The 27,208-nt window shown below is 40.8% G+C and overlaps 1 protein-coding gene across 9 annotated transcripts in view; it reads right to left on the reverse strand.

Moving 5' to 3' along the window:
• NLGN4X (neuroligin 4 X-linked) overlaps positions 1 to 27,208 on the reverse strand; it is a 921,956-nt gene that overhangs the window by 428,461 nt on the left and 466,287 nt on the right. For 8 of the 9 annotated variants that reach the window (XM_079910740.1, XM_079910739.1, XM_079910737.1 and 5 more), the window contains one exon: positions 7,348 to 7,435. The exons of the other annotated variant lie outside the window; for it this stretch is intronic. The gene's annotated coding sequence lies outside the window, so the exon portion shown is untranslated. The remainder of the gene's footprint in view (positions 1 to 7,347; positions 7,436 to 27,208) is intronic. 9 annotated transcript variants of the gene reach the window in all.

The following is a 27,208-nucleotide window of genomic DNA, read 5'->3' on the forward strand; positions in this document are numbered from 1 at the left end:
TGCCTATGTATTGAGGTGCTCCTATGTTGGGTGCATATATATTTACAACTGTTATACCTTCTTCTTTGATTGATCCCTTGATCATTATGTAGTGTCCTTCTCTGTCTCTTGTAATAGTCTTTATTTTAAAGTCTGTTTTGTCTGATATGAGAATTGCTGCTCCAGCTTTGGTTTCCATTTGCATGCAATATCTTTTTCCATCCCCTCACTTTCAGTCTGTATGCATCCCTAGGTCTGAAGTGGGTCTCGTGTAGACAGCATATATACGGATTTAGTTTTTATATCCATTCAGCCAGTCTGTCTTTTGGTTGGAGCATTTAATCCATTTACATTTAAGGTAATTATCGATACCTATGTTCTTATTACCATTTTCTTAATTGTTTTGGGTTTGTTATTGTAGGTCTTTTGCTCCTCTTGTGTTTCCTGCCTAGAGAAGTTCCTTTAGCGTTTGTTGTAAAGCTGGTTTGGTGGTGCTGAATTATGTTAGCTTTTGCTTGTCTGTAAAGGTTTTAATTTTTCTGTCAAATCTTAATGACATCTTTGCTGGGTAGAGTAATCTTGGTTGTAGGTTTTTCTCTTTCATCGCTTTAAATATGTCCTGCCACTCCCTTCTGGCTTGCAGAGTTTCTGCTGAAAGATCAGCTGTTAACCTTATGGGGATTCCCTTGTGTGTTATTTGTTGCTTTTCCCTTGCTGCTTTTAATATTTTTCCTTTGTATTTAATTTTTGATAGTTTGATTAATATGTGTCTTGGTGTGTTTCTCCTTGGATTTATCCTGTATTGGACTCTCTGCACCTCCTAGACTTGATTAACTATTTCCTTTCCCATATTAGGGAAGTTTTCAACTATAATCTCTTCAAATATTTTCTCAGTCCCTTTCTTTTTCTCTTCTTCTTCTGGGACCCGTATAATGCGAATGTTGGTACGTTTAATGTTGTCCCAGAGGTCTCTGAGACTGTCCTCAATTCTTTTCATTCTTTTTTCTTTATTCTGCTCTGTGGCAGTTATTTCCACTATTTTATCTTCCAGGTCACTTCTCCGTTCTTCTGCCTCAGTTATTCTGCTATTGATTCCTTCTAGAGAATTTTCAGTTTCATTTATTGTGTTGTTCATCATTGTTTGCTTGCACTTTAGTTCTCCTAGGTCCTTGTTAAAGGTTTCTTGTATTTTCTCCATTCTATTTCCAAGATCTCGGTTCGTCTTTACTGTCATTCCTCTGAGTTCTTTGTCAGGTTGACTGCCTATTCCCTCTTCATTTGTTTGGTCTGGTGGGGTTTTACTTTGCTCCTTCATCTGCTGTGTATGTCTCTGTCTTCTCATTTTGCTTATCTTACTGTGTTTGGGGTCTCCTTTTCTCAGGCTGCAGGTTCATAGTTCCCATTGCTTCTGGTGTCTGCCCCCAGTGGGTAAGGTTGGTTCAGTGGGTTGTGTAGGCTTCGCAGTGGAGGGACTGGTGCCTGTGTTCTGGTGGATGAGGCTGGATCTTGTCTTTCTGGTGGGCGGGGCCGCATCTGGTGGCGTGTTTTGGGGTGTCTGTGGACTTATTATGATTTTAGGCCGCCTCTCTGCTAATGGGTGGGGTTGTGTTCCTGTCTTGCTAGCTGTTGGCATGGGGCGTCCAGCCCTGGAGCTTGCTGGTTGTTTGGTGGAGCTGGGTCTTAGCGTTGAGTCAGAGATCCCTGGGAGAGCTCTTGCCAACTGATATTACGAGGGGCTGGGAGGTCTCTGGTGGTCCAATGTCCTGAACTCGGCCCTCCCACCTCCGAGACTCAGGCCTGACACCCAGCCGGAGCACCAAGACCCTGCCGGCCACACGGCTGTACAGAATGCCCCATCAGGTCACCTCAGGATGTGATCCAACTACATATCTGGCCAGCCACTGAAGTATCAAGAAGTCATCAGTGCCCTTGAAACAACGTGTCCACTGTCCAAGAACAGGACCGGAGGGACTGCACTTGATGCCTGCTCTCCAAGGAGGCCAGTCTTTTTTTTTTCCTTTGTGCTTAGTGTAGTTTCACTTGCTCATAGGGTGCCGAGTGCAGAGGCCTTGCACCTTGCACTCTTCAGACCAGGGTTTCTCGTGTGAAATGGCTGCGTCTGACACTTCGGCTCAGCAGACAGTGTGCGGAAGCACTCTCAGCCCTTCTATTCACCAATGCACTGAAGATTCTACCCAGTAAAACAAGGAAGAAAAGTCTTTAAACCTCCAGATTGGAAAGGAAGAACTAAAACTGCATTTGCAGATGACATGATCATCTGTGTAGAAAATCCAATGGTATATACACAACTACTAGAACTATTATGTGCATTTAGCATGGTTGTAAGATAAAAGATCAATACCTAAATTATATTTCTATATACTAGCAATGAACACTCAAAAACTGAAATGAAAAATACAACCTCAGTTACAACAGCATCAAATGTATGAAATACTTTGGGATAATTCGGACAAAGGTGTGCAAGACCTGTGTACTGAAAATTTCAGAAAAATTGCTGAGAGAATTTGAAGAACACCTAAAGAAATGAAAAGGTTACTCTGTTCATGGGTTGGAACATTCTGTATTGCCAAGATGTCAGCTCTCCCCAGATCAATCTATAGATTCAACACAATCCTAGTCAAAATCTCAGCAGGATATCTTTTTGTCAAAATTGGTAAACTTATTCTAAAACTTGTATGTAAATTTAAAGAACCTAGAGTAACTAAAAACAAAACAAAAAAACTTGACAAAGAAGAACCAATTTGGAGGTCTCTCACTACCTGGTTTCAAGACTTATTCAAGCTATAAAAACCAGGACAGAATAATATTGGCATTAGGACAGAGAAACAAATCAACAGAACAGGTACTTGAGGAAAAGACGTGCACATATATGGCAAACTTCCCTTCTATACACACACGCACACGCACACACACACACAGAGTCAACACGTGAGGTCATCGGGAGCAGGGGTTTGGGGCGCACACCACTAGATCATCTTTCAGCTCCCATGTAGACTCAATGACCAATACTGTTTCCAGCTAAGCCTTCATTCCTTCTCGGCAAAGAATATGATGTGGCCATTTCTACCTGAGGACAAAACCAATCCACTGTCTTGGATGTTGACCAGCCCAGATGTCATTTTACGGGTGAGAAAACAGGTCACTGGTAATTGGGGATCATCAGAGGTTGATTCAGAACAAGAAATCCGTCCCTTAATTCCAATCCAGTGTCCTGTAGATGACGGGCCAGAGGACAGAATAACTCAAAACCCAGTAGGACAGGTGCAAAATATGGTGCAGATAAATAGAAACAGCTAAATTGTCCAAAATTAGCCTGGTACCATGGGACACTTTTATTTGACCTACCTTTAAATTTGCTGGCTTAAGACATTTATGATCTAATAAGCACCTTTAACAAGAATGAAACTAGGAAGGCTAATCGTATTTTTTCTGAAAAAATACCCAACTGAAAATGTGCTCTTTCATATTCTTATTGGTTTATCCTACTATCTAAGCAATTTTCCAATTCTGTAAGTCATAAGCGTAAAAAGATTAGCTTGTTTTTATAAATGTATTTTTCCTTATTGGGTTACATGCCATCAATATGTTCTAAAATGATGTGTCTAGGGACTTCCCTGGTGGTGCAGTGGTTAAGACTCTGCGCTTCCACTGCACGTGGTGGGTACAGGTTCAATCCCTAGTTGGGGAAGTAAGATCCCACATGCTGTGCAGCATGACCCCCAATTTTTTTTAAAAATGACGTGTCTAGATCAAATACAATTAATATCATTCTATAAAAGAAATTAAGATATATTTATAAAATGAAAATACAGCCATTCTATGGCTTCCCTGGTGGCACGGTGGTTAAGAATCCGGCTGCCCATGCAGGGAACATGGGTTTGAGCCCTGGTCCAGGAAGATCCCACATGCCATGGAGCAACTGAGCCCATGCACCACAACTACTGAGCCCACGTGCTGCAACTACTGAGCCCGTGTGCTGCAACTACTGAAGCCCACTCACCTAGAGCCCGTACTCCACAACAAGTGAAGCCACCGCAATGAGAAGCTCGCGCGCCGCAATGAAGAGTAGTCCCCACTCGCCGCAACCAGAGAAAGCCCGTGTGCAGCAACATAGACCCAACTCGGCCAAAAATAAATAAATTAATTAGTTAAATTAATTTTTAAAAAAAGAAGGTATGGCCATTCTATATGTTAATGACAATTCATTAATGATATACATCCATTTGTAATATTTTCAGAATAAAATTCAGTCTCAATTTTTTTTACAGTAAAGAAAACTGAAAAGACTAGGAAGTAGTACAAAATAGGCATCCTGGTTTTTTAGGGTCTGCTTTTTTAAAACCCTAAAATATTTTCCTGTTCCTTATAAATCTCTTTAAATAAAAAGAAAATATTTTGGGGTTTGATCAGTGGCACTCCATTAGTCAGGATTTTACTGCATTTACGCATTCCTAATCATTGTCAACAGAAAATTTATCAGAAAGCTTTTAATGATCCATTGACTGGGACAATTAAAAATAAGAATGAAAGCATCTTAATTGCAAAGGAATTTTCAAAATTATTTACTAACAATTCGTGATCAATTTTACCTATGGTGATAAACTAATGAGAGCTTTTAAGAGAGTACATTTTACAGCGAAAACCATACTCTACATCTCTCTTACACATTTAAAAATTCTCGTGAAATATCTGTTCTAGACATATGGGCTACTTGGAGACAGAATGTTTGGCTAAATATGTACTTCTTCTTCATTACAGTTCAGATGAGGTTATTACTTGATATAATACATATAAATTGGCAACAGGGGACGACATGAGACGGCACGTCCTTCCTCCTGAGATTAACTGAACGTTAAGTTACCTTTTGGTTTGACAGTGGAATAGAGTATCAGCAAGCCTTCTAATTCTCTATCATGTCTTCGTTTGTTTCTAAGAGACAATCCTAAAACATTTCCACCTAAAGCCCTAATGCTCATTCTGTTCAATGACAGAGGAGAAAATTTAACAGCCTGTGTCATTAGTAATTAAGAAATCAAGGTACTGCTGTTCCTTTGTACAGTGCAAATATAGAACACGGATGTGTATTCCCGTGAATGTATACAAATGCATTCAGAGGGACGTCAGTGGACTGAAGAGTGCTTGGGTGGGCTGATGCCTCTGAAGTTTTTTTTTTAAGCTTCCAAGTTCAACAGCGGTTTTGGACCTAAAGGGTCCCAGCAATTCTGATTGTTTTCATTACAAAAGCATGTTTTATCCAATCATCATGGAAAGCAACATGGAGGCTCCTCAGAAAACCTAAAAATATATGTACTATATGATCCAGCAATTCCACTACTCGGGAATATACCCAAAGGAAATGAAAACACTTACTTCCAAGAGATCTATGCACTTCCCTGTTCACTGCAGCATTTTTCACAGTAGCCAAGATATGGAAACAACCCAACTGCCCATCAGCAGATGAATAAAGAAAGAAGATCCTGTATATATAAACTATGGGATGTTATTCAGTCAAGAGAAAAGAAGATATCCTGCCATTTGTGACAACACAGGTGGTCTTCGAGTACATTATGCTAAGTGAGATATGTCAGACAGAGAAAGACAAGTATGGTATGAGTAATCTTATACGTGGGATCTAAAAATGTCAGACTCGTAAAACATCAGAGAGTACAATGGCAGTTCCCGGGGGATGGGGTTGGGGGATAAGATCGATGTTCTTTAAGGTTACGAACCTGCAATGAGCAGTAAAGAAGCCACAGAGATTTAATGTTCAGTATAATAAACATAGACAACAGTACTGTATTATAATTATGTAACGTGATAAATATCACTACAGTGGCAATCACAGTACATTATATAAATGTATCAAAGCAACAAGTTGTACACTTTAAATGTACACAATGTTTTACGTCAAATATATTCAATAAAAAAAATGCTGTGAAGAAAAAAGAAAGCACGTTTTTATACTGAAAAGTAAGATCTATGAGGGGGGTGGAGTTACACTGGATATTAGAATATACAAAAGCTTTATAATGATGATGATGTTGAAATGGCACAAAAAAACAAAGAATGGAATAGAATGGAGGAGAAAATAAGAGAAATAGACCCAAGGATATACAGAAATCTACTATTGGATGAAGCCAGATCTCAAATCATTTGGGGAATAATGGATGTTTTAATGAATGGCTATATTGTAAATGTCTGCAGCCATTTGAGAGAAGATAAAAATTAGATTCATTCCTTACACCATACCCAAGAATGAATCCCCAGTGGACCCAAGATCTAAATGTTAAAAAGAAATGAAACCACAAAAGTACTAGAAGAAAAAGTGGGAAAATTCTTTTCTGAGCTGGGTGCAGGGAAATGGCTTTCTTAACAATGATGCAAAGCCCAGATTTAATAAAAGAAGGGATTGATAAATTTGACTACATCAAAAAAAAAACAACCTTCACATGGTATAAAATTCCATAAATAAAATCAAAAACAAAGACGAATGAGGAGAAAATATTTTCACTATTTATTACAGATAAAGGACTAACACTCCTAATATACTAAGATATTGAAGAGCAAAAATAAAACAAATGGGGCAAAATATCACGGTAGATAAATCTGGACAGAAGGTATGCTGATTGTAGCATTCTCACAACTTTCGACTAATGTCAAGCTACAAAAAAAAGAAGGCTTCTTTTAAAAAAAATTATGGTTTCCCTAGGAATAGTTTGTTCTTAGCACACAGTACACACTCAACAAATGTGTCTTAAATCAGTATCGTAAAATGAATAAAACTTATATAGAATTTAGATTTATATAAAATTGAGTTGGAATGTACATATCATAAACTGGTCTTCAATAATGATTCCATTTAATTTTTTAAAGCTTGTGTTTATAAAGGAATGTCTATTTGCATATTATCATATGGATGAGAATCAGAGCTAAGAGTCCTTGTAGTCTCAAGTTATCCTTTACATGTTAGTAACTGTCAGGGTCTCCGATGTTCTGACGAGGGGATGGACTGACGAGGGAATGGACTGAGGTCTGAACTCCCCGTAGGGAGTGAAGACCCAGCCGTGACTGGAGTCCCTTTTACTGCACGTTACTTTCCCAAGTTTCCCATGACACTTCATATCTAAGGAGCCATCAGGAGTATGTCAGCATCAATTACACACAAAGACGACGGAAGTGCTGTCTCACCAACAACCATCAGCATCATCACTGAACGTCCTAGTTTACGGTCTTAATTGGTCATCACCAGAGGCTTTGCCCATCACTGTAGCCACCCTTCAACTGGGTCCTCTTTCCCTTTTGCCATCATCACTTTAGTAAAATACGGGTGAATATGATGAAACTTACCCAGGCAGCCAGGAACTTCTCAAGGCTTGGTAGAACTAGAGGTGCATGGGGAAAGAACTGCAGTGTTTGTGGGTAACACCAAGGCTTTCTAAAGAAAGAGAGAAAGCAAGAGAGAAACAAACGGGAGTTAGAACTATTCATGGAAGAGGGAGAAAGGACAAAAAGAGAGAGAAACTGGAATTTAGTCACATGGAAACATTCTATAATTATCAGTCATATATCACCCAGAATCCATTCAGAGATGCACAATGAATAAAGTAAGATAACTTCATTGTCTCGCTTCTTAAACACTCTCTTATCAAATATTACTTTGGAAACACCCAGCATCTCCTTTTCAAGACTTCTGCAGCTGTGACATTCCTTCTCTGATAAGCATTAGGGGAGTGGAGTAAGATTCTTTGTTGCCTAGTTTTATACGTTTTAGCTAAAAACCACAGCAGACAACTTGGAGTTTTACATATTTGGATCTTCTCCTCACACGCTGGACATGCTTTGTCTTTGGAGAAGCGTCATCTTCCAGAAAAAGAGAGGCTTAAAGGCCAACCCATGGAACTGCCGACACCTGGAATTCTGGCTGCGAGCCGGGGCATGCGGAGGAGTTTGCCAGACCGGGGCGGGGGGGGGGGGGGAGCTCAATGACCACACTGGGGTTCTGTGGAAATACTGTTGTCTTGGAATTTCCTGGGATCAGGATGTGCTGGCGAGTTCTGCTACTTCTACTTTTCTGCTTGTAGTGAGAATTTTCATCAGCTGTTCACATCTCCTGTCTTCATTTGACAGCACTGTTGTTTCCTTGGATTTTTCTTCCTGTTCTCGGCATCTTGTGAACACAGCTTCTAGGTCTAGATCACTTTCTACGGTGACTGTTCTAAAATGTGGTCTTTTCAATGGATGACGGTGGTGGGGTGGTAGCATTTGGGAAGGGGAATCAATTTTCCCTCCTTGTTCCGTTTTCCCCTAGATGGCCATGCCTTTAAGGGAACGTTAGTTTGATTATCTCCCCAAGGCAAGGCTGCTCTGCAGCTGCGACACCTGCACTCCTTTCTCTGAAGCCTGTTCCCTCTCATCACGTTTTGGGGGCCACAAAGACCCATGCTCAGTACTAGGGTGCTTATAATTTTTATGATGTATATAATGTTTATGTAAAACCTTTATTTTATAATTTACATAGCATTCATATAAAATGTAAAATCTTTGTTTTGTAATTTATATCATCTTCACACAAAATGGAATGGTTATAATGTATGCCTTACTGTTTATAACTACGTTGTGGGTTTTCAATCCACATTATGGACTGAAGAATTTTAATGGGAGTGGAAGTAACACACTCTCAAATTCCAAATTCTTTGACAGAACTGTGAATTTTCTTTTCATTTCAGAGTCAATAAAACCTCTCATCTTATTGAAAACTGAAGCTAGTAGGGTACAGTGCTTGGAAATCAATACAATTCATTTTTGATTCAAAATGGAAAGTGAAAAACAAAAATCGGTGAATTCCGGCATGAGATTATGAGCGTGCAATCGCAGAGCTTATTAGCTAAGAAGAGCAAGAAGTTTAATAAATAAAATGAGAATGATTTATTATCATCCATCCTTTGGGAGAAGTGTGGAAGTAAGAAACGTATAAAAAAAATAGGCAAATGTGAAGGGACTTCAAAGAAACAGCAGCCAACTCCACAGCTGTGCTGCCGTAACGATGTACACAGCATAATACAAGAGACGCAGAATCGGTATTTTTCACGTGAGACATTCCACTAATATTTGAGTTCCAATATTTTGACAACTGCCAGTGCTGGCAGGTGCCTATAAAACTAGAATAAATGTTGTCGTAATACGTTGTTGAAATTTTACATTTATTTTTTCACAAACGGGAATTATGTTTTGGTGTTTTCCGAACAGACAGACAAATGTTCACCATCCGAAGAACGAAGACACGGCTATGCTACAGAGAGTACTGACCTGGAAGACACGACAGCAACTCCAACCACTGAGGCTCTTTGCCTTAATACCTCTGGCTCGTCCAGTGAACAGTACACAGATCAATGGTCCTGCCTGATCACCTCCCCATCATAAGCTTCACATGCTGACTCTTCTTGCTCTCACCTACCTTCCCTACTCAAATAGATTCCCGCGTATCTGAATTCTAAAATGCATTCCTAGTTCACGTACCCAGGGCGTTCTATAATAAAATCAATAACCCTCAGACGCACATACATCTATAGTAAGTATCGTACCCAGCACAGCCAATCTGTACCATCCTTGATAAATAACAAGTGCTGGCTTAGTATTCAAGAAAAAAAGCAGGTAAGTTTCTATGATTGCACCTCTTAACATTGTAGAGAACTCTTCACCTCTAGAATATGACTTCACGGAAGAATCCCTGACCAATCTCCCAGGTGCTATTTTGTCCCCACGTCTGCTCTGCAGCAGGGGGTGCAAACTGAGAGGCATCTACCCCCGGTTGTAACCGTGAAAGTCACTCTCAGAAGAATATTCAGTTTTCGGGAAAATAAATGTGGAAGATACAGACACTGGAAAAACGACCAACATTTACTTTAAGCTGCAACTGCTCTTATTCTGCAAGAAGTCATTTATGTGAAAGAGCCCTGTAGCTTTCCCACATTTCCAGGAATTATTCTTCGCTGAGACAACTCCCTCAGAGGCTGGGGAAGTTTGCTTTTATCGCACCTCCCTACAAGCATCAGTTCAACAAAATAATTTCTACAGGTCACATGAAGTATGTTCTTAGCCTAAGTGAATGAGAGCTCATTACATTGTAAGATGATTTCAATAATCTGTAAGGCCCCTTGGGTTAAATGGCCATGCCCAGCTATGTTGTAGATTTGGGGGCGAATAAATTATTTTGGGGGAAAATGGAGTTGTCATGGGAACCAATGGCTTGAAATAATATCAATATAGTCCCGCCTAGCCTGCACATGAAGGTCAAATAGAGATTTAGTTCAGGGATTCTCTGCTCAGAGCAGTAACAGGAATTGACAGAACCACATGTAAGTGGAAGAACCCAAAATCAGGAGGATGAAGATGTGGTCCTATTCCTACTTCTGTTATTTCTTACAGGAAAAAAAAAAAATCCCATTTTTCAGATAAGCCAACTCATTTTGTAACTCCACACCCTCCCCACTTAATTATTTCTCCTCCAACTTTCCCATCTTCTTCCAGTGCCACTCAAGCCCCTGCCCCATCAATTTCCTCTGGAGCTCAGTTTTTAAATATCACCCCTCCATCCAGACGCTGCTAACCTACTCCAGGGATGCCTAGATGCTCCTTCCTTTTGATCTGTCCTGTTTTATTGTGTCCACTGCACTGCCTTTTATTTTAATTTTACATCTCTGCCATTCTGGGTATGTGTGTGTGTATGAGGAACATTTATTTATGCAGTAAGACGACATACAAAAGAAAACAAGAAAAGGATGAACACAGGATTGAGGACAGCCGCTTCCCTGGATAGAGGAAGAGAAGGAGGTGGGGTGGGGAACCAGATAACAGCATGTAGGTTATTTTTAAGGTTCCGTTTTTGTGTGGTTGCCTCTTTGACGACTATAAACACACAAAGAAATACATGAGCCGTTTCTAGACTAATGATGAGACTGGTCGTGAGTCAAGACTCATGTTTCACATATGTTTTTGGAACTGAGGTCCAAAAAACAGAAGGTGTTACATTTACGTCATCTTTATGTATTTTCTACTTTCCCATTGGGCAAAGCTCTTCAAAGATATATGACAAAATTCTTAGTTCCTGTGTTAATGTGGGCTAACACTGCATTTCCTCATCTGTCAAATGGGCAAAATTACAGTATCTAGTTCATAAAGATGTTGTAAGGATTAAATATATTAGTAGAGGAGACGGTTCTAGAGAAAGACCTGACACAGAGTGGACACTGAAGTAAAGTTAGCTCTTGTTCATGGGATTATTAAATGAATTCTGTTCCTGTCGTCATTTAACCCGAATTCTGGCGGGAGACGCACATCTACTTTGGCTCAAGGGTCCTGGAATGTCAAAGTTACATGTGGTACCATTCTCTTGGTCTCTCTTTCCTTGACGGTCACGACATGTCAGCTGTAGCTCCAGCCATGTCTCCATCGCAGGCAGGAAGAAGGGAAAAGGAGAGAATAAAAGGGAGAAGTCAGCTAAATCCAGTTCAGGTCAAGGCACCCTTGTGGAAGCCAAAGCAATGATACCACCTAGCTTCAAGGGAAGATACACCATGCAGTCCTCTTCTACTGGGAGACATTACCACTCAGAACAAAGTAAGAGGACCACTCAGTTTGAGAGAAAGGACAATGAACGTTGGGCAGGCCACTTTCAAGAGCTCCCCGACTTCCACTCCTATCTAACCAGGCTCGTTTTATCCTGTCCAGCCCCACTGAAGAGAAGTTATAGACCAACTAAGCTTTGTTCTCTTCACCTGCAAGGAAGACCATGTCTTCTACAGCAAGCACTAGGTTGTGTTACTGGTAGAACTATAAAATTCTACCAAAATGCTCTGGTAGAACTATAAAATTATGGACATGTTCTGTTGTACTCAGCATTTACGTAAGTCCCAACTTATTCTGCAACTGAGCTTCCTTGACACCCAACTTACAGTCCATGCCTGTCTGTCGTTTTTCCCTTGAGGGCTTGTCAGAGAATGTGGACAGTCTTTGAATATGCCAAAGTCAGAAACCTCCTAATCTGCAGCCTCAAGGATTGGGATTTTATGGGCAAAATTTCATTTCCAAGAATATCTATTCTGCCTGAGTAATTTTCTGTGGAGAATCTCAAGCTACAAAAACATAGTGTATCAATTGATCGTTTGCCTAAAATCAAGTGGAAACACTCAAAGTTCCCCCTTGTATGAGTATGAGTGACTCTGCAAAGTGTCTGAATTGTACCTAATATCAAAATGTGAACTGTTTTTTTTTTTTTTTTGCGGTACGCGGGTCTCTCACTGCTGTGGCCTCTCCCGCTGCGGAGCACAGGCTCCGGACGCGCAGGCTCAGCGGCCATGGCTCACAGGCCCAGCCGCTCTGCAGCATGTGGGATCTTCCCGGACCGGGGCACGAACCTGTGTCCCCTGCATCGGCAGGCGGACTCTCAACCACTGCGCCACCAGGAAAGCCCTGTGAACTGTTTCAAATCAATTCTTCCATCGTAGTCAGAATTATGTCCGACTAATGGATTTCCACGAGAATTCTAGGAATTAATAATTTAACCTACAAAATCACTTTTACATACCACTTTTTAAATTTTAAATTTCACTTAATGTTAAAATGAGTGAGACATCCAGATAATTCAAAACCCATGAATGTTTCTTTTGATATTTCATGCTCATACTTTTGTTTTCTCCAGGTAAGATTTTTATGCACCCATCCAGTGTTTCCTTTATGCAAATGAAAGATGAATATATAATCCTTTTAACCCCTTTCCAACACAAAAGTTACTTTTCTACATACATTAATTTGCACCATATTTTTTCACCTACTATATCCTAAAGAATTTTTATATACTTAGCAGGATTTTACCTGCTAGTTTTCAAAGTTTTTAATCTGTCCAGTCCTACTCCGCTGAAAATCATTTACCCTGCACATCAACACCCATGGCTTTACCTGCCCTGGGCATGTACTTTGCATTTCTTTCACCTAAAACAGGTTTCGTTACCCTTAAAGACCAACAAAGCTAGGCTATGCATTGCCTCTTACTACCTTCAGAAAGTTTTGCAAGAGATAAACTCCATGAGCACTTAAAAGCCAATCTGAAACATACCCGGTCGTAGTCCCAAATCTAAGATGCATTCCAAACAACAAGAACAATATGATTTCAAGGCTCTCTGACATTAGAGAATCACAAGCCAAAATTTATGCTGCAACACTCAAGATCCGAAATCAACAATCTCAAGAATATTCAAGGTGCCATTGCATCAATTTTTCCCTGGGAAAGGTGACAGGGTAACAGAAGATTGATTTTCTTCTACCAATTCAGCATAAAACTGAAAAAACAAACAAAGGTCATCAGGGAGCTCTAGGGTACGTGTTGATCGTTCTGGAAAGTTTAAGGAAGCAGTAAGTCATGACTGACTATTATAAAATCACGGCATTGGAGACACATATTTTCTTGCTCATGTATTCCAGAATTCCAAAACCAGGACACGTTCCTGAAAACTGGAAGGTGATAGTTTTATGACAAAAGGACTCACTGTTTACACACCAGGCAGGGAGGATGTAGAACTCATTTCTGGAAGGGTCTAGAACAGATGGAGAGTATAAGTAGGCATAGAAGGACCGTGATAAAATCAGAGAGCATGAATCACAAGGAACGTAGAAAAATAGTGATGATTTATATGTCTATCTACAGACACAACATTACATAGGATGTTTGCTTCATCTAAGCAACAGTCTTTACACCACTGTCCAAGATGGAGCACCCGATGTCGTGTGTAGTTGGTCTGAACTAGTACCCTGTGTACTAGGTTCTCATCCAAGGTGTTCATTTCCCTTCAAAGACTGGAGACCCCTCTGTCCCCATCACTGGACCAGGGCTGTGGCTTTGCCTATATTCTTGGCAGTAGGTTGGTAAACAGCTCATCTCAGAACTCGGCCAACCTTGGTAGTCCAAGCAAGTACGGCTGGACCAAGGGAGGCAGCTAATGGATGCAATGAGCCTGTAGGTGAGAATGTGGATTCAGAAGGTACAGCTGCCCCAGTCACGGAATCATCCCCAGGAGAAAGAGTTTATTGGGGACAGGATGCTGGAAATTGGTATAAATAGTTTATCGGAGAAAGATAATGGAAGGATTTGATATAGTGTATTGGGGACAGGATGATGGAAGTTGGTACAAAGAGTTTATTGAGACTAGTGTGATGGAAGATGGTGCAAATATTTTTTAGGTACCGGGCAAAGGAAGTTACTATAATTTGTATAAAACATTTTATTGGGAGTAGGATGAAGGAAATTGATATAGTTTACTGGGGACAGGACGATGGGTGTGGTGCACATATTAATTTCTTAGAGATCTCACCCATGTTTGCTTCTACAGCTAACGCTTGTTCCTAGTAGCTTGTCCCCTTGTGCGTTTTGTAATTTGGGTTTGTGTACTTATGCTACCGTGTGCTTTATCTGTGAGAAGCTTTCTGCTCATTTTGAGCATACATCCATCTAAGGAAGAGTCACTTTCTAGGTGCCAGGCACCCTGTGTCCTCACAACACTAGGGCATTTTAAGGTAATCATGTTATTATTGTCTTGGGTCTTCTTAAATCATGCAAGGAATGTAAGGTCTAACCTCCCAAACTCTGCAACAACAGTTCTATAGTTACAAAGTCTTGGAGGAAACATTTTTCCAACCTGGATTTCAGATCAGAAGAGTAATTTTTTTCTTCTTCTTTTTTTAAATATTTATTTATTTATTATTTATTTGGTTGTGCCGGGTCTTAGTTGTGGCAGGTGGCCTCCTTAGTTGAAGCTCGAGGGCTCCTTAGTTGCAGCATGCGGGCTCCTTAGCTGTGGCATGCAAACTCTTAGTTGCAGCATGCATGTGGGATCTAGTCCCCTGATCAGGAATCGAACCCAGGCCCCCTGCATTGGGAGCACAGAGTCTTAACCACTGCGCCACCAGGGAAGTCCCCTGCGTATATTTTCTTCTTACTTCCTTGTTTTAGCAGGTGGGTTTTTCTTTTCTAGTGCAATGTTTGACTGGCAGAAGAGCCTTCTGAGTTCCTGGCTGCAAAAGGGGATCTCAATTTCTACTCCATCCTTGGTATAAGACCAAGGTCTTGTGTATTCCCTTTGTTACAAGTGGAAATGTCTAATCCCCTCAAAGAAGTTTTGAGTCCTCTGAACACTCTTATTCCCTGTCCTGTTACATTTCTCTCCCTGGCAATTAATTACTTCCACTTCCTTATAATCTGCTGTGTTTTTTTTTTAAACATCTTTATTGGAGTATAATTGCTTTACAGTGATGTGTTAGTTTCTGTTTTATAACAAAGTGATCAGTTATACATATACATATGTTCCCATATCTCCTCCCTCTTGCGTCTCCCTCCCTCCCACCCTCCCTATCCCACCCCTCTAGGTGGTCACAAAGCACCGAGCTGATCTCCCTGTGCTATGTGGCTGCTGTGTGTTTTAAAGAACGTTTGCCACGCCTTACCCAGAATTTTTATGTATTCTCCAGTGGGAATGTTGCTTTGGTAGAAACAGTCTGCCATATCGGTAGCAACGAAAATCCTACACTTCTTCCTGTCCGTGCATCCTGCCTTTACTTCTCCTCCTCACGTTCTTGAGTGAAGGACGCCAGCGGCCTCCCAATGAACTTCACTGACTACAGACTTTTTCTTATTTCTGTCTACTGGCAATGACCTCTGACCTGAATTTTATTGAAGTTTTATTTACGTGCCAATACCCTGCTCCAAACCTTATTATGCTCTTCCATTGTCCAATTATAGAACCAAATTTTGAGATGTCTACTAGGTCTGTTTCAGTTTTTACGACTCTACCTGGACAAACTCATGTTGACTGCGTCTCCATGACTGGGCTCTTTTTTCATCAGTCTGATTTAAGGGAGGTCTCTCAAAACATTCCCTTCTCGTTCTCAGTGCCGTTGGTCATTTTATCCTTTTCTTCGGTGAAACAACTTCTCTCCTTCTTTATTTTGGAGGTAAATCCAAATCATTCTGCGGGTCCACCCTTGTTTATGAGGCTTTTCACTCATCAAGGTAGCTCTGATCCCAATAATACCCTGAAGCATTTCTTGTAATTGCTCCGAAGGAACAGGTAAACACTGAGACTTTTACTGTTCCTTGTTTTATGGGCATTTACCTCATGCCCCCAATTAGTTTTAATTGTAACAAAGATTTTAAACAATGGTCCGTTCATCACAAAGTGCCTATCCGAACATTCATTGTACTTAACAGAAGAGCCACAGAAGGCATGCTTGAAGAATGGTCTATGTAAAGTAGTTGTAAACTAATGTCTAATTATCTCTTTTTCTGAGAATGGAGAACACGGCATTTCTTCAATTAATTAGGATACTGCCTGCTAGGGTTGGGCATCACTGAGTTCACAGTAGACCCGTCGCTTAACATGCAGCATGGCGGGCGGGGGAGGTAAAGCATTCTCCATGCTCCCGGATCTTTAGGTCCATTCTTCTCTCCAAGACCATGAGCTCGTCCAGCAGATGCACCGTGTCTCCATGTGCTGTATCCTAAACAGAAGCAGATGACACCGTATCCAAGCTAAACTTCTCTGCCATTTGGTGCCATTGAAGAAAATGTCCAAACAAACGGGGAACAGCAAATCCTTGATGTTTCGGAAATCTAGAAGGTAGCTGGGCTACTTCTCTTTCAATTAATCCTCATTAAGTTAATTCTTCAGAATGGGCTTGATGAGAACTTGGGCAGGAGACGCTGTGGGATTTTTTTTTTTCTGATGAGTAATTAGAGTTCACTCTTCCCTGATGCTGAAAGACAGTGGATCCACACACTTCAAGGATCATGAAACACAGAACAGTATCCACATCCTATATTGCAACTTATGGATTCTAAAGAAGACTCATTTGGGTTGACGGAGGGCAAAAAGGAATTACTTAAGCTGATGAGAACCAAAGAATAGGAAAAAAACGTAAGCAATCTATATTCCTTCAGGAAGGTGAATATACATAACTAACAAAGTTCCCTGGTTCTATTCCCTAAAACAGAGCCAAGAAAATAATGCATGATTTGACTTTTATAACAAGAAGTTATTTCATCCATGGATTCATGCCATTTCTCAGAATCTCTTTGGTCTAAAGGTTACCAACTTCTACCAGCAGAAATCGAAGATCATATTTGCTTCTCAGCAAGACAGACTGTGCAACACCAAGATGCTGAAATATCACCATTTTGGTAGGTTGGGTGCATTGGGGACCCTAGGAGAACACAGAGGAAGAAAATGTTGATCTTAACACACTGTTGGTGGGCGAGGTTGCAATCCCAGTGGCATGTGAGGCAAGCAGACATGGTAACCACAGACGTCATGAATAGCCCCGTGCAGGAAAGTGGCATGGCCATTGTTTGCAGGGGACTCCAGGAAGTTTCTTTTGTTGGAGCAAAACTGTTTTTCAATATTGAAGGCAAAAGACATCTCTGGTAACGAAAACCCTTTCAATCAACGCTTAGTAAATGTGAAGGAGATGGACTCACGTACCGAGTCAAAGAAAAGAAGAATGTTCTAGGTTGGAGGAACATTTCAATGACGTCAAGAACAAAACAAATTTCATGAAAGAGGAGTAAAGTATGCCTGTCTTGTTAAAGGCAGGACTTAAAAAAAAAATTAAATCTCTCACTACAAGGCAATTTTCCTAAAACCTCTCCACATGGGTCTACCTAAATTTTGAGAAGAGTTGTTCTAAACCTTAAGAGACAAAAATCTCCCACGTATAGACAGTACTGTATATATTGCTTGCATATTGTTACATAACAAATATTTGAAATACACCTCTTATTCTCACATTGATATATTAATTCATATTAATAACTAATGATAACGATATTGATGGCTAACTTTAAATAGTGTTTACTAGGTGTCAGGCACAAATGTTTTACACACAAAATAGTAACTCACTAAATGCTCAAAAGCTCTAAGAGGTAAGTCGTTTTTTATCATCATTCTATGGATCAGGAAACTGAGGCACAAAGGTAAAGGAATTGCCCAAGACGGCAAAGGTTATAAATGACGACATATGAAACCACCACTCGTACTCATTATGCTGTAACTTATTATTTAATAATAACAGTAAATTCCCTAATTACAGTCTAAACAAGAAATAAATGGAAAGTAATATGTGATAATACAGTACGTATTTTCACCAGATGACATAATGAAGCGGTCCAAAGCTTTGGGGGTTAAACTGCTTGTGTCAGTGACTCAACTACCATGAGCAGTGTTGGAATTCTTCTAAAATTGTTAACGACTCTTGGTAAGTTTCCAAACTACAATTTTCCCTCTAATTACTTGGCAGCTGTGCTCTTGGGAAATTCAGTGCCCATTGTAACTGTGCAAAAAAAAAAAAAAAAAAAATACGCCTTGAATCTAGATATAAAATGCACTTAGGTTCTAGGTTCAGATAATTACGGAGAGCTTTTTTATGTAAACAGATACTTAGAGGGATATTTCAAAGTTGTGCGGGAAATGGTACAATTCTTTTTTGCCTTTTTTAAATTACGTTCTGTTTCAATATTATGGACACTGCAGAACGTTTTATCGTTCCTGGCTGCCGCCTGCTAAATGACAGTAGTGACACTAAATTATCGTAACAACAGTAGTAACAATAAAATGCCGTAACCGTCTTTGAAGAGCTACCGTCCTCAGGAATCGATGGGTAGAATTCAGGATGGCCTGAACTCTGCAGTTCTAGGCAAAACGTTGAGTGTTGCTGCATTCTTCTTGGGGAGCTATCAGTAACTTTCAGCAAATTCTCAAATCGTAATTAACATCTATTCCCCCAAAAGTTAAGAACCGTTGATCTTGGGTACTCCACGATATTCTACTTTTTCCAGTCCCTTTTCCATCTGGTAACCATTCTTTCCGGTTTGCAGAGGACACTCTGCAAGTTAAAAACTTGCATGATTTTGACTGTTGCCTCAGCATCCTTCTCAATTTAACATCCATCATAGACTTTGTTTTTTCTTTTTTTTTTGGCCGCACCGTGGCATGTGGGATCTTGAGTTTCCTGACCAGGGACTGAACCCACACTCTCTGCAGTGGAAGCACGGAGTCTTCGCCGCCGGACCACTGCGGAAGTCTCTAGTACAGACTTCTCATTTCCAGGAAACGATGCCAAACACTGCCCATAGCTGCATTAAAATGAGCTATAGGACAGGGGGGGTTGAGCACCACCCTGAGGTTCCCAGATTCTGCCGTGGCTTTTCTGCTGGTTCTACGTGCAATACAGAGGTGATCTGCAGAGTCATCGCTTAAATATACCGTTACATTTGAGGGGCAAGCTGCAGAACCTCTTTCCCCAACCCTTTCCAGGTGCAAAGTCATGAGCATCTCCTTTGAAGGGCAGTATGCAGGGTCCTGGCTAATAATGCAACTTGTGTTGGGGCAGAAGCTGGTGCCGTGGACTCTTTCTGGTCTCCGATGATGGTGTCCAGTAGTACTGGCTACTTGGTATACCAGTTGAGCCATGGCTGCTGCCAGGACCCAGACTATACGTGAAGCCATCAGGGCCAGGTTCAGGGTAGCAACAGGACATTATCGCGAATATGGCAAATGTGTGCTGGAGAAAGGAAGGCTCAACAGTACTGTCTTAGTGCATACAAATATTCTGTGAATTCCTGTGATGGGAGTTTCGCCATTAATGCTATAGTATAAATCCGCTGTTATTTATTTGTGTTTGCCCATTCTGATAGATACGTACTGTCCATTTCACGGTTAGGGTCTTCAGCTACCTGTCCAGATTTTGTCGCTGCATTCAGTGGGGGTTACTACGTACTGTTCCCATGTGTTACAGGCGAAATGAAGTCATTAGGGTGGGCCCTGATCCCACAGGACTAGTGTCCTTATAAGGAGAGGAGATTAGGACACAGATACACAAGGAGGGATGACCATGTGAGGACACAGGGAGGAGACGGCCATCTACACACCAAGGAGAGAGGCCTCAGAAGGACCAGCCCTGCCCACACCTTGTTCTTAGACATTCAACCTCCAGATCGTGAGAAAATAGATTTCTATTTTATTAAGCCACCCAGTTTGTGGTACTTTATTATGGCAACCCAAGCAGGCTAATCCACCATTTTATTGAGAACTAAAATGATAGAAACATATATATGTGTGTGTGTGTGTGTGTGTGTGTGTGTGTGTGTGTGTGTGTGTGTGTGTGTATATATATATATATATACACACACACACACACACATATATATATACACACATATATATATAATTTTTTTTTCCTTGTGATGAGGACCCTTAGAATTACTCTCTGTTAAGAAATATTTTTAATGATATGTGTGTGAGCAGAAATCCTTTTTAAGAGACTATATAGCTCCATCAATTCAATAAAATTTATTTCGCGGTCAATAATTTTTTAAACAATTAATCATCAAATTTATAAATTTATGCTTTTGTTTTTGTGTCCCCATTTCTCTCAAGAGACCTAGCGGAATGGTGAAATTATATAGTCACCTTATTCAAATTCCTGTGAACCCAGACACTCCCGAATTCTCATTCCTTTCCTCCTCATTTCTCTCCTTTAAACGGTTCGTCGTTTACAGAGAATATCGAACACCATTCTCTGACAGTCCCCTCGTGGGCGGCCTTCCCATAATGGCATTAACCATCGATTAAAATCTTAAAACGTGGCCTTAATGTTTCACAATATTAACAGAGTCTTTAATCCCTTCTGGAAAGTTAAATCCGTATTTCTTCCTGGTGGACTGTGTGACAGCTGTCGAACCAGCTCCCCAGTAGCCAGGCTCCTGGGGTTCCTCCCCGGGCATCCCTGTGGGTCCTGTCAACCCTAATAAATGAATCCCGGCTGAGAGGGATGAATCATACGACCAACTGGAAAACGGTTTTGGGTGGACGGTGACCTGTTTACACACTGTTCCCTCCCAGGGTCGATGGAGGAAGGTACTCAACACAAAGGAGTGAAATTTCAGAGTTGTGATCCGCAGTAGGATTCTGTGTATGGAGACTTTGAAGGAGAGATCACAGTTGCCCTAGAGAGAGTTTCCCTCGTGCAGCGACCATTCACGTCCACCCTAAAACGTGCTGGGGTGGGAGCCCGAGGAAGGCTGGAGGCCAGGACCTGGGGCAAGGAGACGATCTCCAAACCATCTATGTGACCTTGGGTAATGCCTTGAGCATCAGAGCCTTGGTTTCATCGACTTGTCTGTAAAAAGAATTATAGACACCCTACCTATGTCCTAGTGTCAGAATGAAATAAAGACGTAGGCATAAAAGTGTTAAGTCCATTATGGAACATTATACAGTGATAAAGCTGAAAGACTCCCTCCTAATAATAATTACTAAGTGATGCCTTTTTGAGAATGGAAGCGGGGTGTTCTAAATTCTGCCTTGTCCTTTACGTCTGGGATCCAGTATTATTATCGTACATTTTTCATGCATTCTCATGGTGATTGCGTTAGTCCTCCTCTGTAACTGTTAATATGCGGGCAGGCTTCCAAACTCCTCCAAATGCATGCGTTTAGGATAACCATAAATCAACAGATTTTTACTGAAATAATGAGTTCTAATTATGAATATGAAATGGATTAAAAGACAAGACATGTCTACCCAGCAGTTGACCAGATTAGTGAAAAAAATAGAACCTTATGGATACTCATTCTCATGATTTATTGCAAGGATACATAAATCTGTGCTCTAGAGTCTGAACTATATATTTTGCACTTGATTTATAAAACCTGCTAATAAATCCAGTTCGGCTTCTCATTGAGAAATCATTATTCTAAGCGTCAACTCCAGCTAAGTACGGGGACTTATAAGCCTGGAAGATACATGCACAAAAGGAACCCCAGGGTTTGAAACTGGACCCATGAATCTTGAAAAAAAAAAACAATAAACTTTTTTAAACAAATCCTTACCTTACAGTTGGGATATAAGCGAAAGATTCAGAAATCATGACCTTAAATATATACAACGATGGCCAGCATAAGCCATCCCCTAATCTGAACTGAACACGGGAGAATTTCCGAGTGGCAAGTATTAGGAATCACAGCGGGAGAAGTATTATTTTAAATGAACGGTTAAAGAGATGTCTACTTGCAGGAGTCAGTAGGGGGGTCGATGCTGTTTTGACCCCTTGCCCACATCTTCACAGGGCAGATGGAGATCTCTTCCAGCCGTTGGAACTGGGTGCTATTAACAGGTCACAGCTGCTCTCCTCTGTAGAGCACTGCCCTTGGTGGAGAATAAGTTGCCCTGCCTGGAAAGTTGCCCCCTACCTACCCACCCTGAAGACCCCACAGCCAAAGACCTCCTGGCGTGGGGGCTACAAACGGTGGTCCTTCTCACTTCAAAGTCGGATGGTACAATCTGTGCTCCAGGGGCCCTGCCCCCATGACATCAGACGAAGGCTCTATCTTACCAGAGGCTGCTCCTTTCTCTTTTCTCTGCACCTTCCTTGCTGGTTTTTCCCTCAGTGAATCAATGGCACTCAAATTCCTGTCTCAGGTTCTTCTTCTAGGGAACCCAACCAAAGACTCCAGCTATTTCCAATGATTCTTTACACGTGTACTGCCATTCCAGTTCACCTGGATAACCAACACCCATTTAAGATAAGCGGGATCACCTTTCAAGTTGCAACAAATTCTTTCTTTTCTAGTGAAGCTCCTCGGTCAGAGTCTCAGCATCTGAACGTATCAAAAGGATCTTCTTGTTTTCCCATTTTGCGATTGCTCATACAAAATTCAGACGTGACTGTAAGTGCGATTATTATCCTAAAAAGGGATATTGATGTTTCATTTGGTTTCAGTAAATGAAGCGAAGTCTTGGTCATTTGAGCTTTACGTATCGGTGTCTGTTTTTTTTTTTTTTTTTTGCGGTACGCGGGCCTCTCACTGTTGTGGCCTCTCCCGTTGCAGAGCCCAGGCTCCGGATGCACAGGCTCAGCGGCCATGGCTCACGGGCCCAGCCGTTCCGCGGCATGTGGGACCCTCCCGGACCGGGGCACGAACCCGTGTCCCCTGCATCGGCAGGCGGACTCTCAACCACTGCACCACCAGGGAAGCCCTCAGTGTCTGTCTTAAGAAGGGTGAAGACATCTCCACCTGAAGAAGAGGCTGCAATGCGACACGGGCTTTCTGACTGCCAAAGCCCCTGTTCCCCATCACAACTTGGAAGCATCATTAAGAAAGTACATTAAGAGCACAAGACGTTCTGAAATGAGCGCACAGCACTTTGGTCGCTAGCAAAACATTTCCCGTTACTTGGCCAGTGATGATGAATGTAGCTGTAGATGAGGATGCTAACAATGGGGCTTAAAATATTCACGACATCAACAACGTTCCATACAGGAGCTACTTAAACAGATCCAAGGCTACTGGTGACTCTCTTTGGCGATGAACTTAGAGGCATCTAACGTTTTTCCTTTGCAACATCTGTATCCCTAGCAAGAGAAACAAGATCTACAGAGCACCTTCCGTCATCCTCTTTTGGCTCTGAGGTGCATGTGCACCTATTATACAGAGATTTGCTTCCGTACATATAAGAGCAGGAATGGATGTTGAATCTACAGGGTGAGGATGAATCTTGAAGGCTAAGTTCAACATGGCGGATTTCTGTGGACATCTGTGTCCTCTTGAGGCGCCGTCTTGCTCTTGGGGAGAAGTGGAAACCAGTGGTGACTTCTGACAGCACATGCTGGCTGGGGGAGGATCTCTGGACCACACTGCCTAGAATCAAAACACTGCTTGCACTCAGCACTTCTTACTTGGTACGGATGCCTCTCTGGGCATCGGTGCTCACTGTAAAAACGGGTGTTAAGAGTAACTTCTGGCTCATGGCTGTTGTAAAGATTAAATTGTGAAGTTGGCAAATGTAGCGTACTTAGAAAGCTACGTGATGTGAAACACTCTAAATTCTGTGCGAAAATATTAATCAGTATACTAATTATTATATATGCATTATTGTGTACTATATTCTATATACATGTACACTTATACATATTACATGTAATTATACCTTATATATTATAATTATAAACATACTATGTAATTATAAATTATATAGCATGTTATATATTGTAACTATACATTATATGTAACATAATATATAATTACAATATAATTAGCAATTTGTTAATATACAATATAAAATATATACAATATAGTAACATAATATATGAAATATAAAATAATATAAAGTATATAATAAATGTACGTATATAAAAAGAGGCAAAGAAGAGATATATAGACATATGTGTACCTGTGTGTTGTATGTATATAAACAGTACATGCAGTTAACAAGTCTCTTGCATTCTTCGTTTTCAAACAATGATGACCTGACAAGGGCCTGTATGAGCTGGTACCATTTCTAGGCTCCTTGTCACAGGACATCTGTGTTCTCTTCTCACACATACTCCCTGAAACATCCAATTTTATACCCCTTTACACTGTATGAAGCACTAGATATGTTCATCACTCCACTGTCAAGATTACTCTACTCAGAGAAAGGAAGAGAAAGTCCAGACTAGAACATGTGATCATGGGAAAGAAGTGACTTAGTAAGAATAGAAAGATACCATGGACAAGGATGTAGGTTTGTTAAATTCATGGATAATGGATACTTACACTCCTGTAACTGATGCTAGGAATGAAATCAGTGCAACTCAACTGCCACTACCGAATCTCTTTATCTAAGTACATGAGCATATGCCCACGTGTCTGAACATATGTCCAAGATTCCCAGGGGCCTTAGTCCTTAAAAAAAAAACTTTACATTTTCAAATGGGAAGATCTCTACTATTTATTGCTTGATAGAGTGTTTGCTGATATATAAAAATGACATTTAAACAGAAAAAAACCATGAAATGAATGAAAGAGGAAAATAGGGAATTATTAATTGGATATTTCTCATTGCAGTTGAAACTTAGGAGAAACTATGTCACACGAGGAAAATAATGCATGCAATTTTCCTCCTGTCCTAAAAATATGGTTTTGAAAAGATAACTTGAGCTGTTTGATATTTCTGGAATGTAGCCTTGTATGTGCAGGGAGGGGGTGAAAAGAGTTCTGAAGTGGGTGGAGGAAAGAATGGTGTGATCAGTTTTGCCATAACTCCTTCATGCCTTATTTACTTATTTATTTATTTGGTTGCACCGGGTCTTAGTGATGGCAGCCAGGCTCCTTAGTTGTGGCTCACCAGCTCCTTGGTTGTGGCATGTGGGCTCCTTAGTTGCAGCTGGTGGGCTCCTTAGTTGTGACATGCGAACTCTTAGTTGTGGCATGCATATGGGATCTAGTTCCCTAACCAGGGATCGAACCCAGGCCCCCTGCATTGGGAGCACGGAGTCTTAAACACTGTGCCACCAGGAAGTCCCTCATGCCTTCTTTATGTTGGTTTTTAAAACATAATAGCACATTAGAGAAGTACTGTATTTTGAAGTCCCCTGTGTACCTGCCCTCAATTTCATTTCCCTTCTTCTCTTCCCAGCAAACTCAATTTGGTTTTCACAGTGTCCTGGATCCCTGAATTGTCTTATCATTCTAATACATATGTGTCTACCTTTCTATCAGTATTTATCTATTCATTTTTGTTTCTTTCTTTCCTTCCATGTATCTATCCACCTACCATCTATCTAATCATCTATTTATATCTATCTATCCATCCATCCATCTCTCCTTCCTTCTTTCCTTCCTTCCTCCCTTCCATATATCTACCCATCTATCTATCATCTATCTCAATCATCTATCTCATCTATCATCTAGTTCTTTTTTTTTTTGCGCTACGCGGGCCTCTCACTGCCGTGGCCTCTCTCGTTGCAGAGCACAGGCTCCGGACGCACAGGCTCAGCTGCCATGGCTCACGGGCCCAGCCGCCCCGCGGCATGTGGGATCCTCCCGGACCGGGGCACGAACCCGCGTCCCCTGCATCGGCAGACGGACTCTCAACCACTGCGCCACCAGGGAAGCCCCTATCGTCTAGTTCTATCTATCTGATCTACCTACCTACCTACATCTATCCATCCATCATGTACATGTCTATCCAACCACCTTCCTTCCTTCCTTCTCTTTTCTTTCTTCCTGTTTCTCTCCTTCCCTATATCTATCCATCTACCTGTCATCTATCTATCATCTATCTCAATCATCTATCTCATCTCTCATCTATAAGTCTCAACATACCTACCTGCATCTATCCATCATCTATCTATCTACCACCTATCTATTCATTTTTAAAACGTAAGCAAATGGTATCATGCTGAAGGTCACTTCTTTTATTCATCATTCAACTTGAGACTCATTAAACTGATACCTATAACTACAGTTTATTTATTTTACTTATAATTATTCCATCGTGGGTAGTTTCTAATTTTTCATTATGACGAGCAAGTTACTGTGAACATTCTTGTCCATACTCTGTGCACATGACCTGAGCTTCTGTGGAGTAGACAGCTGGCTGGAGAGCTGAGTGCATCTTCAACTCAACTGATGCTTCGAGAAGTCTTCCCAAAGTGGTTTGGTCAGTCCACACGCCCTGTAACAGTATGGAGATCCATTTCTGCTTCACGATTTCCTCGGTGCTTGAGACTATCTGACTTAAATTTCTGCCCAACTTGAGGGAGTCTTATTCATGTTTTAACTTGGGTTTCCCTGTCCATAGTAATGCACATGGAATGTTCCTGCCATTCAGGTTTTTGTCTTCTGAGTGCTATGCATTTCCTGTTTTCTGTGGAGGTTTTTTCCCTCTTCTTTTTGATCTGTCGTTATCTGTGCGTGCGTGTACTTTTATAAACTCTTACAAACACGTATATTAATTTACTGTCATTTTAAGCTTTAGGTATGTGAAGACTGTCGTCAGCATTAGAATGCAAGTTTCACCAGATTATTATGGATTTTTAGCGGGATGTTTTTAGGATGATGTGATGTCCCTAGCCTCTATTCCCTGCTTTGGTCTTCAAGTCAATTGTGTGTCACAGACATATAATATACGTATATTCTTATATATATGAGTGTATTATAATATATCCTTGACAGTCATCATAAACATTTGGGGTGAACAGTCTTCACAGATTCTTGGCTTTTCTCTTTGTTGATGGTAGATTTTATTTTTAGAACTATGAATCATCTGCATATTCAAATTAACCAATTAAAATACTTGGTTCTTTCTGTGTCTTAAGTTCAGGAAAGACTATCCCTTCACGA

This window comes from Stenella coeruleoalba, assembly GCF_951394435.1.
Source record: "Stenella coeruleoalba genome assembly, chromosome: X".
Classification (NCBI taxonomy): Eukaryota; Metazoa; Chordata; class Mammalia; order Artiodactyla; family Delphinidae; genus Stenella; species Stenella coeruleoalba.